Raw genomic sequence first — 16,347 nt, forward strand, 5'->3', positions numbered from 1 at the left:
ATTTTAGACCCTTTACAGCAAGCAGACTGATTCCTGGTTTTTTCCCCCCAACCAATGACTTGGAGAAAAATGTGGAAGCTAAGACCGTTTCCTGTTATTGAGGTAGTACCTTTATGATTTATGCATCATCATCTTACTGCAGCCCATGAAAAGTGATGAGTGTTAGGAGCAGAGTCAAGCTTGTAAAGCAACATGGAATAGGACCAAGGAACCAGAGACAAGAACCTGTGAGCCCACCCCCTCGAAAACAGAAAAGTGCAACTTAAATGCAACAAGCTGATGCAATATATCCAGCATGCCAGCTCTAACTTTTGTCTTTCCACTGTGTACAGAGAATATCCTCTTGCTTCAGCTTTCATGCGATAATGATTTGCATAGTCAAGTATCTGTTTAGAAAACAAAATGTGGAAGGAGACTGGTGGATGTTCTCTTCCATCTGTGCAATCTGATGTAGCCTGTGGACCTGGGGTACAAGTACAGTTGATGGGAGGTTTGGGGAATTGAATGTGCATCTTTCAAAACTGGTATCAGCATCTGATTCAACTGCAGGAGAGGCTGTGGAAAGAGGTAAAGAGGTTAAAATTAATACTAGCACCAGAAGAGAAGCAGATACTTGCAAATAGTAAAGTGCTTACTCTTCCAGGGGGTCTGAGTATACATGTTGCTGTCCCACTCCCAGCTCCCTTTTCAGCTTGTCTCCTAAGTCATGGTACTAAGGTACAGTTCCCTCTTGCAGGATCCCTCCTGGGGGAAGTATCAGCTTTCCCTGAAGTGTGTCATGCACTCAGCCTGTGATAGATGTTTGAGCTTGATGGGCATCAGCCCAGCTCTAACAGGGTTTGACAGCCAGTAGCTCGTGTCTTGGCTGGATGGCTGTTGCTACTGGCCAGTCCAAGGGAATGTAGCCTGACTCTTCAACTCAAGCTTCATTGCTGTCTTTTCCAATTGCAGTGATTCTCAACTGGCTGGAAGATTGAACTAGGAGATCCCTGGTTCAGGAAGTCCTGCCAGGATATCTGAACCTCCTTTCCTCTTCTAGCAGGGTGAATTTAACTCTATAAACTACTTTTGGGATTGTCCCTTTCCCAATCCCCAAAGATCCCTTGCAATAATATGATTCTCACTGCTCCTGAAAACAAAGCCCACATACTTCTTAGTCATCCCATATGAAGTAAGCTACCCTTTTCTTTTCCCATCAGCCCCCATTTTACATGTGGGGAAATGGAATAAGAGCAATGAAATTCAGCAGATTAGCTCTGATTTGAGGTGCTTTCTTTATAGAAAGAACATGAGAAAGTTGTTTACCTTAAGTATGCTAATTTTAGCCTTCTAGAGGGCAGACAACAGGTTCAGGCTTGGCTGCTCAGACTCACTTGCTCTGTTGCATGTTGAGCAGAACATAAAATAAACCCCAAAAGATGTGTTTCTAACTAGCAAGTTTCAACCAGCAACTGCTCTTTCCTGCTACATTAACAGCGACATGGTATCTAGGAGGGAATTGCACACACTGAGGTAGTATCACAAGTGCGTAGTTTGCTTTATTTGTACTGTAAAAAGGCATAGGTATTGCACAATCAGATGTGGCTGGTACATTTAGAGGTTAACTGAGTCATGGGTTTTTATGGCCAGCAGACGTGGGTTTGATTGCTTAGACTGATCTCAGCATAACACAGGCATTTGGATTTCCCTGAAGCATTTTCCTCTTCAAATTCAATGCAGGGGTGCTTGGTCTAGGAATCATCTGGGAACATAACCACTCATGATGTACCAAACCACGATTCACCCTGGTGCTTGAGTCACTTGTCTCACTGGTGAATCCCTCATGCTGTGAAAGATAAATGCTGTGTTTCTACTTCTGTGTGTATTCAGGCTTCACATCTTGCAACAGATGGCTTCTTGCAGCAGCCTTGTGTGACTGAAGATCCTTCTCTGGCCATGTTCCCTACTACATGCTTCCCCTTTCTTTTGGTAAACGGAGTAGATTAATTTCCTGGAGTCTTTTGCTGTAAGACTTTCTTTAAACCTCTTATCTGCTACCACTGTGTGCACAGCATGTGGGCAGATGACGATGATTAAATGGCTATTTCAGTCGTTACTTCATACTCTGCATTTCCTCCTGCTTGCAACTGTGTATCTGCAGTTTGTCCATAGATTTTTGTCACAAACCACACAGCAAATTATCTGTGTTACTGAACAAATTTCCTGTTCGTACATATGCAAGCGGTGGACAATGCCTTCAGGAAGTAAAAGAAATATTAAGTGAGTTGTTCAAATATTTCCTTCTAAGATTTGAGTTGGGGCCTGACTTCAGTAGGTCTCTATCAAGCTTCAAATTCAGCATATTCTATGTCCAGCAGCCTTTTAACTTTAGATTTGCAGGGTTTGAAATCATGTACTTGGTGATTAGGCTCAATCTCTAGTTACATAGCTGAGTTACTGTAGAATCATAGAATAGTTTGGGTTGGAAGAGACCTTGAAGATCATCTAGTTCTAACCCCTTGCCATGGAGGGTTCTATCATCCAATGCTAGACATTTTTAACCTGTATTTAACTTAATCAGGGTTTGCTCTAAAGTTAATCCAGGCTTTTGGCTGCCTGCATATAGCAGAATACGGCAGAGGTTTCTGGGAAGCCTGCCCAGCCAGTTCAGTGGAGCTGTGCAAGATGCTGCAGAGGAATGTGTTAAACTCGGTGCAGTTACCACAGTCTATGTCAGCACAGGAATTAGACTGAGAACATCCTTTAGTACAGGACACTGAAGAACCATTTCTTTCCCAACTTGGTGCTTGTTTGTAGAGCTCTTCCTTCACTCTTCAGTACCTTGTCTGAGCACCTCCCTCCCTCGCATGAAGTGACCAACGTCATGTGCGAACTAACAGCTGTCACATGTCAATCCTCCCTCTCCACTTGCTGCCTCTTCAGGATCTGTTTCAGGAGAAATCTCCATAGGCAAGTGGTGCATTGGTCTTCCTGAAGTCTTGGCAGCAAAGGCTCTGAGTCCTTTTGTCTCGGCTGGAAGTACAGCAATGTAAGAGCCGCGGTCTCTGGGGGAGCTGAAGCACTGGATGATTCTCATCTCATTTAAATGGCTGTAGGTACCTTCTCTGCAATACAGCGTTCTTTGGTTACAGCCTGCAGCTCTTAGACAGATGTTTTGTTTCATTTCACCAAGAAGCTGAGCCATGCCATTTGTCTCAAAGATACTGCAGCCATGACAGCAAAGGGAGCTCTATTTCTGCCCTCAGGGCTTGGGCAGTATCAAATACAAACTCCAGCCTTTATTCTTTATGATTCTAGGGTCAGATCTAGACAAGCTACATGACATAATGAGCCAGTTCTCTCTCATCTGTGAGGAAAATATTATAGGGGTAATTGTCAAAGCTGGTTGGTAACTTTTCAGATCTGCCAACTATATAAATATCTTTTTTGTGTGTTCTACAGAGCGGTGTCTATGGTACTGCCTGCTGCCACTCACATACCTACTAATGGTTAGCAGCCATCAATCTTAAACAGGAATCAATAATCAGCATTAATCACTATCCTAATAATTGTAGGATAATCTGTCTGAGGACCTGTTTACTGAAAAGCAGACCTGCATGGTGACAAAGCCAACCTGATAGGCTGATGATCAGGTGTCACAAAGTGTTTGGGCAAAGCTTTGAACAGTCTGGCTTTGTCTGGTGCTTGCCTGGTCACAGCTGAGCTTCACATGGTAGAAAAGCTGTGTTTGGTCAGGCCTAGAACAAGCAGATCTGGTTTGTCTGGCCCTGTGGAAACAACAGGTCAGAAACAGACTTGTTAATTTCCTGTGTTTGTGGAAAGTATCTAAGTTGGCCACTGCATTTGACCCAACATAAACATTCCCATTAACAGGCTTCATAGTGGACTGCAGAAAATCAGATGTGATTTTGGCATGAAGAAAAATGGGTTTTTTTACATTTTAACCTAAGAGCAATGGATTTACACCACTGAAGTCCTACTTGGTTGTATCAGTATATTCAAGCTGTTTCAGCAGCAGCATTTCACAGCAGGTTTTTCTTATTTGGGGAATAAAAGGCCATCTGGAAGCCTTCTCCTTCCCAGGAACTGTACTGGTGAAACATTTTTTTTCTGCCATCATTAGATCTCAAAGGCTAATGAGTGCTATGTGATTTAGAAGTGGAGGTACTGGTACTTCTGTCTGCATAGATGGAGGTAAGTAGAACTAATCAATAAGCATGGCCAAGATTTAATTATGTTTCTTCTCCCTTCTGTTTTACAGGGCTAACTTGACAGCAGAGATATTAATAGTTCTCTTAAAGCATGCATGAGAAATGTTTCTGGAAAGAAAACTTTCTTAACAGTACTTCTGTCTCAAAAGGAAATCAACAGATGTAATAGTAGAAAGGTGATGGAGGCTTTGCAAAATGGATGTACTGGAAGCAAAGGGTCTGACGAGAGCAGTAACAGAGCAGGTTTGAGCTGCATTTGGGTGACCCACAGAAAGGTCTGGGGCTTTGCTGAAGTAATGGATCATATTCAGATGTACAAATTGATCCAAGCAGATAGTGACAAAATGTTTTTCCATAAGCTTTTTGGGAGTTATACAGGTGGAGATCCAGAAAATAAGTTTGGGAATAAGCTAGCAGCTCACCCACAATCTGGATGAGTACTGGATGAAGGTTCTTGGCTCTGTTTGTGTGAAAAAATCTCCCAGAACAGGTGTTACCAATCATAAAAAGGGAATCTGTGCTTCAGCATTTGACCCAGTGTGTGGAAAACTGCCAAAGCAGACTCCGTGGGACTGACCACATGTGATGGGTCAACACTAAGAATTTAAGACCTTAAAACCACTGAAATCCTGTGAAATCAGCTCCTGAAAGACCTCAGAAATTATGTGAATCATAGTATCATAGAATATCCTGAGTTGTAAGGGCCCCACAAGGCTCATCGAGTCCAAGTCATGGCCCTGCACAGGACAACTCCAAGAATCACACCACATGCCTGAGAACTTTGTCCGGTTGCTTCGTCAATAATATATAAATACAAAAATAATAAGAAAATATAAAAACAAGAATAAAAGGTGTCACAAGCGGGTTGTTGTCTGAAGGCTTCAGCTGCTTTCAGAAACATGCAGTGTAACCTCACTGCACGGGCTGAACTTCCCTGTTCACATTTCCTTCACCTTTGGCAGAACTTGCTGTGCTGGAAATGGGAGCACCACAGAAAGGAAGAGGGAGCTTGTCCTTTGGGTGAGATATTGCTCTGAACAAGTTACTGGGGAGACTTTTGCAAGAATCATGTATGACTCAGCACTGGTCGAGAATTAAACACACTTTATTTAAAAATCTGAAGACTGATAAAGATCAATGAGGGATAAATTAGGAGCAACTGTTTGGACACCTATGCCCATATGTCAACATACAACTCTTATACATACGAAGAAAAATAGGCTTCCTTGTATGTTTGCCTGGCTGTTTCTTCAGGCAACTTCAAGAAAAGTGAGTCACGGGATATACTTCCAGTGAAGCATGAAAGCGCTGTTGAGTGAAACTGCTTCGGTTTCATTGTTGACACTTTATCTCTTTTAACACTTTATCTGCTTTATCAGTAGAATCACTTAAATTCTGTGGCCAAAATCATGTCAAGAGCCAGTAGCTAAGGAGAGGAAAATTTAAATTAGATGTAGGACTGATGATTGATTTATCATTGCTAACAATTTTTGAACTCAGTCTGGCTGAATCTTGAAAGATTATGCTGGCAGTCTAACAAGCAAAAATCCTTTGTGCTACAGAGATGGTCAAGTCCAACTACGTTAGTTTATGGTTTCATCATTTATAAATGCACATTTTAACAGGAGAACCCAGAGGTGTCAGGGGAATAAGGAAAAATCCTTGAACAACTGGAAAAAATGTAATGGGTGCTGTTATAGATCTGCAGGTTTTTTGTGATACTTCTTTATGGGTTTTTTTATTGCTTTTGGTATCATTTGACCTGCCAAAGTTTATCTGTCTCTAGGCCTTCCAAGATGAATGTTTTCACTATGAGTAAATTCACTGGGAAAAAAGTGCATGTAAAACCAGGTTTCCTGTTAGTAACATGTGTGGTACAAGTAATGAATGGTATTTTCACACCAAATGTTCTTAGGCCAGTAACATTTCAGAATATATTTTGGATGTATTTTTTTGTTTTCCAAATCTTGGGCCACTTAAAGCTGGAAAATATCACTTGTTTGTTCCTACTGCAAAGTTAAATCATCAAACTCTTCTTTTACTCTTTTTACTCTTCAGTCATTCACAAGGCTAATTAGATTCATAGGAGCAGTAAATGCAGCTCTTTTTTTTATTGCAAAGAAAGTAATTCTCCAGTCCTTCCTTTGAAGTCAGCTGGCTTTCACCAAGGTTACTGAATGAGGAGCTTGGCTCTTTATTGCCATAACAGGTAAGATTCAAATTCTGTCCTTTTCTTCATAAATATGACGGTATCTTGCTGCTAATGGTGTTGGTTTTCAGGCTCTGAAAATGGCTTATAACTGTTTGTGTGAGTTTGTGTCACTCGGATTGAGCCATATGACCAAGATGGCCCTTCATACAGTACAGCATGAGAACATACTGGCAGTGAAAGAAACCATGTGCTGCTTCCCCATTCCCACCGTGCTGGTGAGTGCAGCAGGAGTATTTGTGAGAGCTTTGCCAGCGCTCTGTGTCCCCAGGCATGCACTGTCTGTGGCCTGACTTCCTGTGCATGGAGCGCTGGCGGGAGACAACTGTGCATTTGGGTCTGGAGGGGAGGTAAGAGAGGGCAGATGTGATGCAGCTGTGGGAGAGTTTTGGCTTTCAAGGGTCTGGATGTGAGCCAGTGAAGAAAACCAGAGAGAAATACCTGACACAAGTATAACGTGAATCCTGATACAAATCTCATGCCTTTAATATTGTGGGTTCTTCCATGCATTGTCACCACCGTGCTCTTGCAGTCCTGGAGCCCAGCTTGTTTCAGGAGGAAGCTGGTTTGGTTTGGAAGCAGCTTTGTGACTGTGTTTAGCTAGTCCGCTGTGCTCTGGGAGGTCATCAGGAAGGCTGAAATAAAGAAACTCTTTCTTCATAGCAAAATGATGAGATCAGAATTTAGAGTGTTTTATGATTTGTGAAATGAGATTCATAGAGGCCATGACCTCTCAAATTCCAGGTGTGGGTCCTTGTGGAGGATGGGAAGGAGTGCTGGAAGTCTTGGAGGGGTAGTCATGGGGCAGGCCTACCCCTGGGGGAACTACTCAGGGTGTGGGGCAGGCAGGAAGAGGTACCTATGGGACTCCTTCCATCTTGGGCAGGGCGCCTGAAGCAGAGAGGGAAGGAGGCCAAGGGGGCTCAGAGCACAAGCTTTGCAAGTGGGAGTGGTCATGGCATAGGTGAGGATCACACAGGAAGGAGCTGGGACAAGTATGATGAGACATGAGTGAAAGTGAAGCAGGGCCCAAGCTGAGCAGAGAGAGAAGTGAAGCAGCCCCAGAGATGCAAAGGAGAGTTCTGGAGAACTGCTGGAGCCTCCAAGGGGCCTTGCAGGGTTGTGGGGACTGCCCTGGCACTGGACTCGGAAGTAGTCAGATGTTCTTGTCACTGGTGCCCTCTGCTGCTGCTCAATTAGAAATGTCTCTTGTCCTTTGCCAACACTGTCAATATTTACCACCTGGTAAAGGGAGTGCTCTGGCATCTCACTACAGGATTTCTAAGAGAGTATGTGTAAGCATGGAGATAGGATTTTCCTCTTTGATAGAGTTTTACTTCTGAGAGCACTAAGGTCCCACTTCTTTACATCTCAGCCATTTGTGCAGTTGTCCCCAGTGGTCCCTGCAGGTCTGCCTTCCTTTGGAATCAGCACTGAGCTCAGATTCAGATATTCCGGGAGCTTATGTTTTCACCCGGACATGTCTGACATTCCCCTGGTACAGTGATTTTTCCAGTTTTAATCACACAGACGTGGCTTTATGTGACTGACTGGTACTGATTTTGTCTCTCACTCAGTGGTTATCAGTATAAAAGCACTGAGTCATCTTGTGTAGACACCATTCCCATGCATTGTGTGGGTACAGCATTTTTTCTTGATGAATATTCAACAGGTTGCATTATCTGAGATCATAAAATATGTTGATGACATTTGCTGAAGTTGTCCCAGCACTTCATCCAGCTACAACCACATAGAAGACTCTCTTCCTTTCTCAGCCACAGCAGAGACACAAGAGCAGCAGTTTCTGGAGCAAGGTGGTAGAAGGAGATCCCCGTGGGTGATGGTAGAGGCAGTCCCACTGCAGCAGTGATGCAGCCATGAGGTACAAGAATCATTGTGGGGCCTTTGGGGCTGTCACAAGCTCTGTGACTGCAGGAGTGCTCTCAGGCACATCATGTCACCAACCAGCCAGTCCCTAAGCTCTGTCTCTACCTGCACCTCCAGAATTTTGCAGGTGAAGTCCTTTGCCACTCTCTTTGTGCATCTTTTGAAAGCAACAAGTGCACAAGCATTAGTGTGTGTGGTGGCAGAAACAAGAGACTCTAGGAAGCATCAAGTATAAATTTGCTCATTTTATAAAGTCTGTGCAGACCCCTTGGAAAAAGAATGGTCAGAGCAAAGCAGGGAGAGAAAGGTCAATTATCTTATCTCTGAAAGCAGAGATGGAGACCTCAGAAAAGGAATATTCATTGTCTAACTCCACAGCAGAATGATTTTCAGCTTGTTATTAATGGGCTTTCTCTGTACTTATTTGACTTTCATAATCGTATCAGAGCTGGATCATAGCTTTTCCTTTCCCAGAAACCTGCCAGGACAAGGTTGAAAATCAGTTATCATATTGTAGAGAGGCCTTTTTTGAAGATCATGGAGGCATCACTGGATAATTCCGCTCATATCAATTCCCATGTTAATCCAAAGTGTTTCTTCTGAATTGAATTTCTGCATATTTATATAAGTGTGTTGGAGTAAAGAGTCCCTTCTCCTACAGAGATTTTCTTTGATTTATTACAGGCTGTCTGCATTTGTCATTTCTTGAGCTGGGGTCCCAGACAAGGTACAAGAGGATCCTTCTAGATAGACTGAGGAATGAGACTTAACTTTGTAGCCTTCCTGCTGCTAAGCCCATCCTTGAGTAGGGAAATCACCGTGTAGCTGTAACTCTTTGCATGAAGTGTTTTGTGGTAGTGGCTGCTGTGTGCATTCCAAGGAGCTGAACAGCAGCAGAGAGAGGAGGATTCCTTCAGCCATATTTGCCATATGGTTTTAGAGTTAGACTCTGATCTTCCACAAGCTTCTGGCAACATTTCAGACCCTGGCAATCCCCCCCAAGTCCAGCTGTTAGAAAGAAGTGATCTTTATTTCTCCAAGCAAGACAAGTGGGAAGAGATGGTTTATGAATTTGAGGCATAAATAGGAGCCCAGCAGCTTTCAGGAAGACTGGATGGTATAGTAATGCTTCCATTTACTGTCTTTAATAAAACAAAGATGGGAAACCCCAAGGTGTTGGACCTCTGCAAATTCCTAATTCATTGCCTGTGGGAGCTCCAGCATGGCTGGTACCAGCCAGGAGAGGGCGCTGGGATCTCAAAACACCCGGCCTGAACACCTTACACAGTCGCTGATGGGACTGAACAGCAACAGGATATCCTCTCTCCTGCATTCTCCTTTTCTGATCAGAAATTCTTAACAAACCAGCCAAGCAGCAGAAACTGTTCATTTCTCAAAATAACATAGTACCGGTTAACACAGAGTATTCACCCAGTCATGTTTTGGTTTGCTTTGCTTTGCTTCGCTTTGTTTTGAGTGTATGTGGGGGTTATTGTTTGTTTTGTTTTGGGTTGATTGTTGTTTTCTTGGGATTGGATTTTTTTGCCATAGGGCAGCCACCAGCCTTTCAATGGTCTGTTGCTAATGACATTGTTTACAGACCTGTTCCACACTATTTCTCTTCTGGCAAGGAGGACACACCAGCGGTGGGCAGGAACCCAGCCACTACCTATAAACAACATTTGGGGGGGTTGTGTTTGTGTCTCCGTGTGTGTGTTGTTTTTGTTTTGGGATTTTTTTTTTTCACAACTTCTTGGTGGATTTGGATGCAAACTGGACTACAAAACCAGTATTCACTTCCTGATGAAGAGATAAAATTCTGTTTCCCCCAGTCCATCATCTCTGTCATTATGTGAACATCATCATAAATTGTACAGCAACACACAGCTGGAAATGCGTGTGTAAGAAGAGCCAGCCACCAACCTTGGGCCAGACCAATGCTCCATCTGTGCCAAAGACTGTCTGGCAGTGGCTGGGAATGCATGAGATGTGAATGTGTATGGCACACATTTCTGGCTGCTTGCAACATACTCTGTGTTGGCAGTCAAAGAGTCAAAAAGGTGGTATTTGGGAGCGAGGACAAGGCTTTCCTCACCCTTCCAGGCACAGTCCTAGACAGGGACAAGGAGAAGACTGAGTGAAGGACTGTAACAAGAATTTCAGTTGTGTAACTCTTGATGGGATTAATTGGTTAGTTCATGAGATCAAGGGTGTAATTCTTAGGTTGAACAGGAGACGGAGTTGTTTTGCATTAGATGGCAGCACTGAGAACCGGCCTGAAGGAGAAATTGCTGTCTGACATGCTTGTTTTAGGAGCAGCCTGTAACATGGAAAAGAAGTCTGGATCTCAGGTGTTAAAACACCTGTGCAGAAATCCAGCTTCTTGGGGCACAAAATGATCAATCTCTTGTACAATCGCTCTGTCAAGGAGTATATGACTTTCAGCACAAGCTATAAATGAACATCACCCACGTTTGTCCAAATTTCTGTGGCCTATCTGCAGGTTGTGCATATCCCAGTGCTGCAGGCTCAGTTATGTGGGATATGGTCCATATGTCTCCCCTCCACTGATGCAATCACTTTGCACCTGGTCATTTGTTGTACAACACATTGCCATCACTGGGGCAAATAATGTGCCTGGCCAGAGGCCTGGAAAGAAAGATGATCCACAGAGCACCTGAGGAAGCAGCACATTTGCAGCACCTCACCTTCTCCAGCACAAAACTTGCCAAGCAGCCATCTGGAGAAATCACTTTGTTTATCCACAATAGTGTGAACCCTGGTGCTTCTTGGACTTGGGATAAGCCAGCCAGCAGTAGAAAAGTAGCAGAGGAATGTCCCATTGATTGTGGAGCCTGTTATTTAATTTTTGAGCTATACAAAAAAGTCCATATTTATAGTTTCCCTTGGAGGGTGGCAGGGAAAAAGGAGAGAGATGAGAGAAACAGCATATAAAGAAACATATTACCTTTTTGATTTTTCCCCCCCAAATTTACTTAACCCAACACAGACATAAGGAACTTACCAAATTATCACACCAATAGAGTGAGGCTATATATACATGACTCCAGTGGATTCAAATTTCCTTCTATATCAATAAAAAATTAAATGAAAAAACAATGGCTGAAGCAAGTAGTTTAGAATCCTTTTTAAATGGTTATACCATGGCTATATATTACCCAGCTAGCCATATTTATTTTTATACGTATATGCTTTGTCTCCTCTAAATTTGTTTGTTACTTTCAATTCCTCTTTATATTAGCCAAGATATATTTCCCCTTAGGTGCAGAAGGGGAAGCACCTCAGAAGTGCCTCCTTGGTCTTTGTACATCCCTTTCTTTCCAGTAGCACAGTACGTCTTTCCATGGAATTAAACGGGACCCCTTGCTAGGGTCCTGCTTCCTCCTCTGCAGGCCACAGTCCCCTGCAGGGTCTCAGAAGTGGGGTCATGTTACAGTGCAGATGCTGCAACACGTGTATCAATCAACGAGGTCTGTGGAAAAGAAATAGATATGGACAGATTCTTGGTAGCTGTTTCAGAGATGTTTATTTCTCCAGCTGCATGGCCGGGATCTGCCGAGGAACTGAGGTAATCACAGGACCCGAGGGTCCTTGCCCGCGCAGGGGAACACAAAACAACCAACGGGGAACGAGGCTGAGCAGGGCCAGACAAACCCCGTGCCTCCCCTCAGGGCCCCTCTGCCAGGGCTACATGGCAGGGGGAAGGGACCCCAACAGAGTCACAGCCCCTCTTCCAGAGGCTGCTGCTCACAGGCTGTGCCCTCCTCCTGCCTCTACTCTGCCACCTATTTTCTTTTAACCCTGTGTACCTGCTACCCCCAGATAGCTCTTGTTTGCTGACCAGGATTTTGTGCTGAGGCTTCCTGCTAGCAGCACTTGGAGACCTCTGCATCTGACCAGTCTCCTGTGGGGAATGACAGCAGATCCATGATGCTTGGAGCTGGTTTTCTGGGCTCATATTTTACTTAGAGTCTTCTCTTTTCTTGCCCTCCAAGTACACAGTCTGTGAGACATTCAAAGTTCAGGACCTGCTCTTAGGGGTTGGACTGATGATTTTCTGCCTCAATATCTTTTTTCCTCCAGGCAGCAATCTGCAAATGATATTCAAATGGACCCATGGAGAGCAGAATTACTCTGCCTCCAGGACAGACACAAACCACTCATAAGGATGAATCCAGTTTGAGGCTAGGGCTTGAGGAAACTCAATTCAGGTTTAGGAAAATCCCTTTATTGCATAAAAAGAGGGCGACAATGTTCTTTTTTTTCTTTCTCAATTTTTCCTTTATTAAGGCTGAAACATTTCTAGGCAGGCCTTTGCCATCACATGATCTATAGGTACCCCCAGGTAGGTAGGTATGCCTGGATCAAATAATAAATAATAATCCTTCCTTAATAGCTCTTAGTCTAAAGCATCAATGTACCTTACATGAAAGGTGCAGTGAAAATGGTCATGGAACACTGAAAGAGGTCATGGAAGTTCACTCTTCATTTTCAGTGACACCTAGTTACAAGGTCTGATGTTGGAACCTTTCAGGTGATGCCTGGATCAGCTGAGTTCATTAAGAAACATTTAACCAACCTATTTGCCCTGATAAATCAAATATCCTTCTTGCCAAGCCCTTGTGAAATATTAGATAAGCTGTGCAATGTTCATTTTGCTTCTAGCAGCTGTGTCGTCTGAGCTGTTGAATACCAATAGAATGTACAGTACAATCTATGGATCACTCTGCATCTTTTGCCACAGTACTACTGGGAGATTTACTTCCATTAATAACTTCATCTGAAAGTCACAGAGAAAGAAGGGAGAGGTACCTACCCAGATACTTTATTTTCTTTTTTCTGACAATTTTTCATTGAAATATCATATGCTTCACACCTCTTAAGTGGGGAAAATAAATCAGAGTTAGTGTTCTCCCCTTTCACTATTCCAAATAAATGAAAAAGGATAGGGCACATCTTTCATGTTCATGAGAGAGAATGCATTAGGCATCACCATTTCCAGAGGAGGTGATATGTGTAGGAGAAGGTGCTGCTTGGGAGGTGGGGGAAGAGCCGCTTTCACACATGAGGGAGACAGGGATGACACCTGAAGCAGAAGAGTCTTCCCATGGGCCCTTTTTACCCAGTGATCCTATGCATGAAACCTGTAGTGAGGAAGGACTGGAAGAGCTTGTTGCATGCTTTGGAATGGGGCAACAGAATCAATCCTGAATTCAGACTGCTGCCATGGAAGAGAATGGTCCCTGTGGGCTCAGAATCAATCACTGTTAAACATTAAATGAAACTCAAATACAGTGATTAGCTCAGAAAATCTCACTTCACTATGAAGTAGTCACATACTTTGTTTTAATCAAGTGAACTCTGCCTTTGGCTCATTGACAAGTTTATCTTTTATGTTAACTTTCAGGACAGTACTGTTTGTGTCCCACCAGGAGTACAGAGTCTGCTACCCCGATACTGCTTCTGAGTTCATGCAAGTTCTTGTTTCTTTTGGGATGCAGGCCACAAATTATACAATGGCTCAACATGCACTGCCAGAGAATTTTGTGGCTGATTTCCACTGTGATGAGCAGAGAGTGGAAGACATCCTAGAATCTCCCCATTGACCCTGCAATTTCTTCTTCTCCCTCTGTCACCATGTAGCTGGTGTAGGCCCTCACACAGGGATTGACGGGGTCTTTGGCCAAGGCAAGTCCTCCCTGTCTCACCTGCCTCTGTCCTTGTACCCCACAGCACCACTACATACTCACCAGTTTGGCACTGACTTCTACAGAGAAAAGTCCCTCCCAGGCAGTGCCCTCCACCCTGTCCTGGGCTTTCTGCATTTCTCTTTGATTTGTAGTATAGTAAACATGCTTCTCTTGCTTTCCTGCATCTTCTGGCACAGGTCTTCTTTCTCAAGTTACTCTACATTTCTTTGCTTACCCAGTAGAGTAGGGAAACATGATTTTCACTTTTACTGCTTGCTGTAATTTGGCATGTTTTAGGAGAAAAGCCCAACTGACAGATACCAATACCTGTAAACTTGGAGTTGAAATGTTGCTAGTTTCTTTTTGTTATTAAAAAACTAACCTCCCAAACAGAGAAAATATGTAAATTCATCAATGGGATCTGGTCTGGCAAATTAGGCTGATGAGATTAGCCAATGGTGTGTTCTCCTGCAGACATCTATATTGTATTACATTAGGGACCCCTCACGTGGTGCTGTGGAAATTGCTATGGCCTGACTATCTACACAACCAACAGGGAGATGGTGTCTCCAAGGTGAGGATTCCTCCTCCACCACCATCCTCCTGCTAGAACGGCCTGGCGCTGGCTGTGCCATTGTGGTGGGGTCACTTCTTGGGGTTGTTGTGTTTCTTTGATTTCCTCCTTTATCTTCTCAAGCCACTCTGCTATCTCTGTGCTTCTGTCTCTGGCAGGACTGAAAGGCATGGTGAAAGCATACATTTTATCACTTGGTGTCAGCATCAGTTACTGCTGTTTTGTGTTTTAAATGCATGATTTATCATCCGTTTCCCTTATGACTGTAGTTATTTGCTATCGTGACATGTTAACAAAGGTTTTGTTACTTAATGATTGCTGAATTCTTCTTGAATTTTAAATTATTTGGTGAGTTTTTCTGTTATCATTTTTCTTTATGATATGCACAGTTTTCAGAGCATAGAGACTACCAGCAAGTTACATGTTTCCATGATTTTTTGTGATGATGATAAGCAATGTTCTAAAGTTGCAAGATGCTTCTAGTTAAGGCCCTAGCCTGAGTTTGAGCAGGTCTGTGTTCAGGTCTTGTTTGTCCTGCAGATTCCCCGCTCAGCCTTTGGAAAGGCACGGTGGGCACTCTGCCCCGTGATGACGGTGTTACAGCTGCGCACAGCTGATAATGTTGCCCCTTTGCTTCTTTATCTCCCAGAGCACAGACCTTTTTGACAACCTGCTGTACACCACAGTGGTTCTGCAGCTGGTCAGGAGGAGCTGAGAGCAGCAATATCAGGAACTCTGCTAAGCTCAGACACCCTCTTTCAAATTGGCAGCCCTCACTTCTGTGCCTCTTTTTGCCATGTATAGCACCTGACTGACTTTTCCCATTTCCTGACTCTTTTTTTGCCTGGCTTGGGGAAGTGCTTGTCCTTTCTTTATGCTGACCATAGTCTAGAACTAAGCACCTTTACTGAGAGATGATGGTGTATAGCAGCAACATAGTGATTTACTGTTGGTGGAGTCACAATACAGGTCAAGGAAAGGCTGTTATCAGCTTCATTTCCATGCCCTTCTGATTACTGAAAGGCAGTTTTCCAAATATTGCAAATGACTGATGAACTTCATTGACTTCATCCTTTTACAGCTGAGTTATGTTTTGGGTCTAGTGAGTTCATACATAAATATTTAACCAAGTTTTTTGATCTAGCTGGTCAAATGTAATTTCTGTGATCTGAAAACTAATGATGTGGTTTGTATCTTATCTCTAGTACAACATATAGCATTTTACAAATATGAGTGTTACACAAATTGTTGAATACTGAAGCTATTACTGAACCTTCTTATTTGCTGACCATGGCAGATCCTTTGTCAAGTTGCTGCCAGAAATAAGGCAGAGGTTGATATTGTTATTTTCTACGTGGCACTAAGGAAAGTCCTGTCTGAAAGTAGTAGAAGTTTAGTAGCTAAGATTTTGCTATTCACAGCAGAACAGGCAAGATGATTTCCACAGGCTACTCTGCCAACTTGCTGTCCTGGCTTTGGATGGATAATTTTCTTCTTAGTAACTGGTATGGGGCCATGTTTTGGATTTATGCTGGAAACAGTGTTGATAATTCAGGCATGTTTTAATGATTGTTGAGCAGTGCTTGCACAGCCTCAAGGTCTTTTCTAATTCTCCTACCACCCTGCCAGCAAATAGGCTGGGGTAACACAAGAAGTTGTGAGGAGACACAGCTGGGACAGCTAATCCCAACTGTTCAAAGGGATATTTCATACCATACGGCAACATGCTCAACACATAAACTAGGGAGAAATAGG

The sequence above is a fragment of the Corvus cornix genome, chromosome 6 (assembly GCF_000738735.6).
Source record: "Corvus cornix cornix isolate S_Up_H32 chromosome 6, ASM73873v5, whole genome shotgun sequence".
NCBI lineage: Eukaryota > Metazoa > Chordata > Aves > Passeriformes > Corvidae > Corvus > Corvus cornix.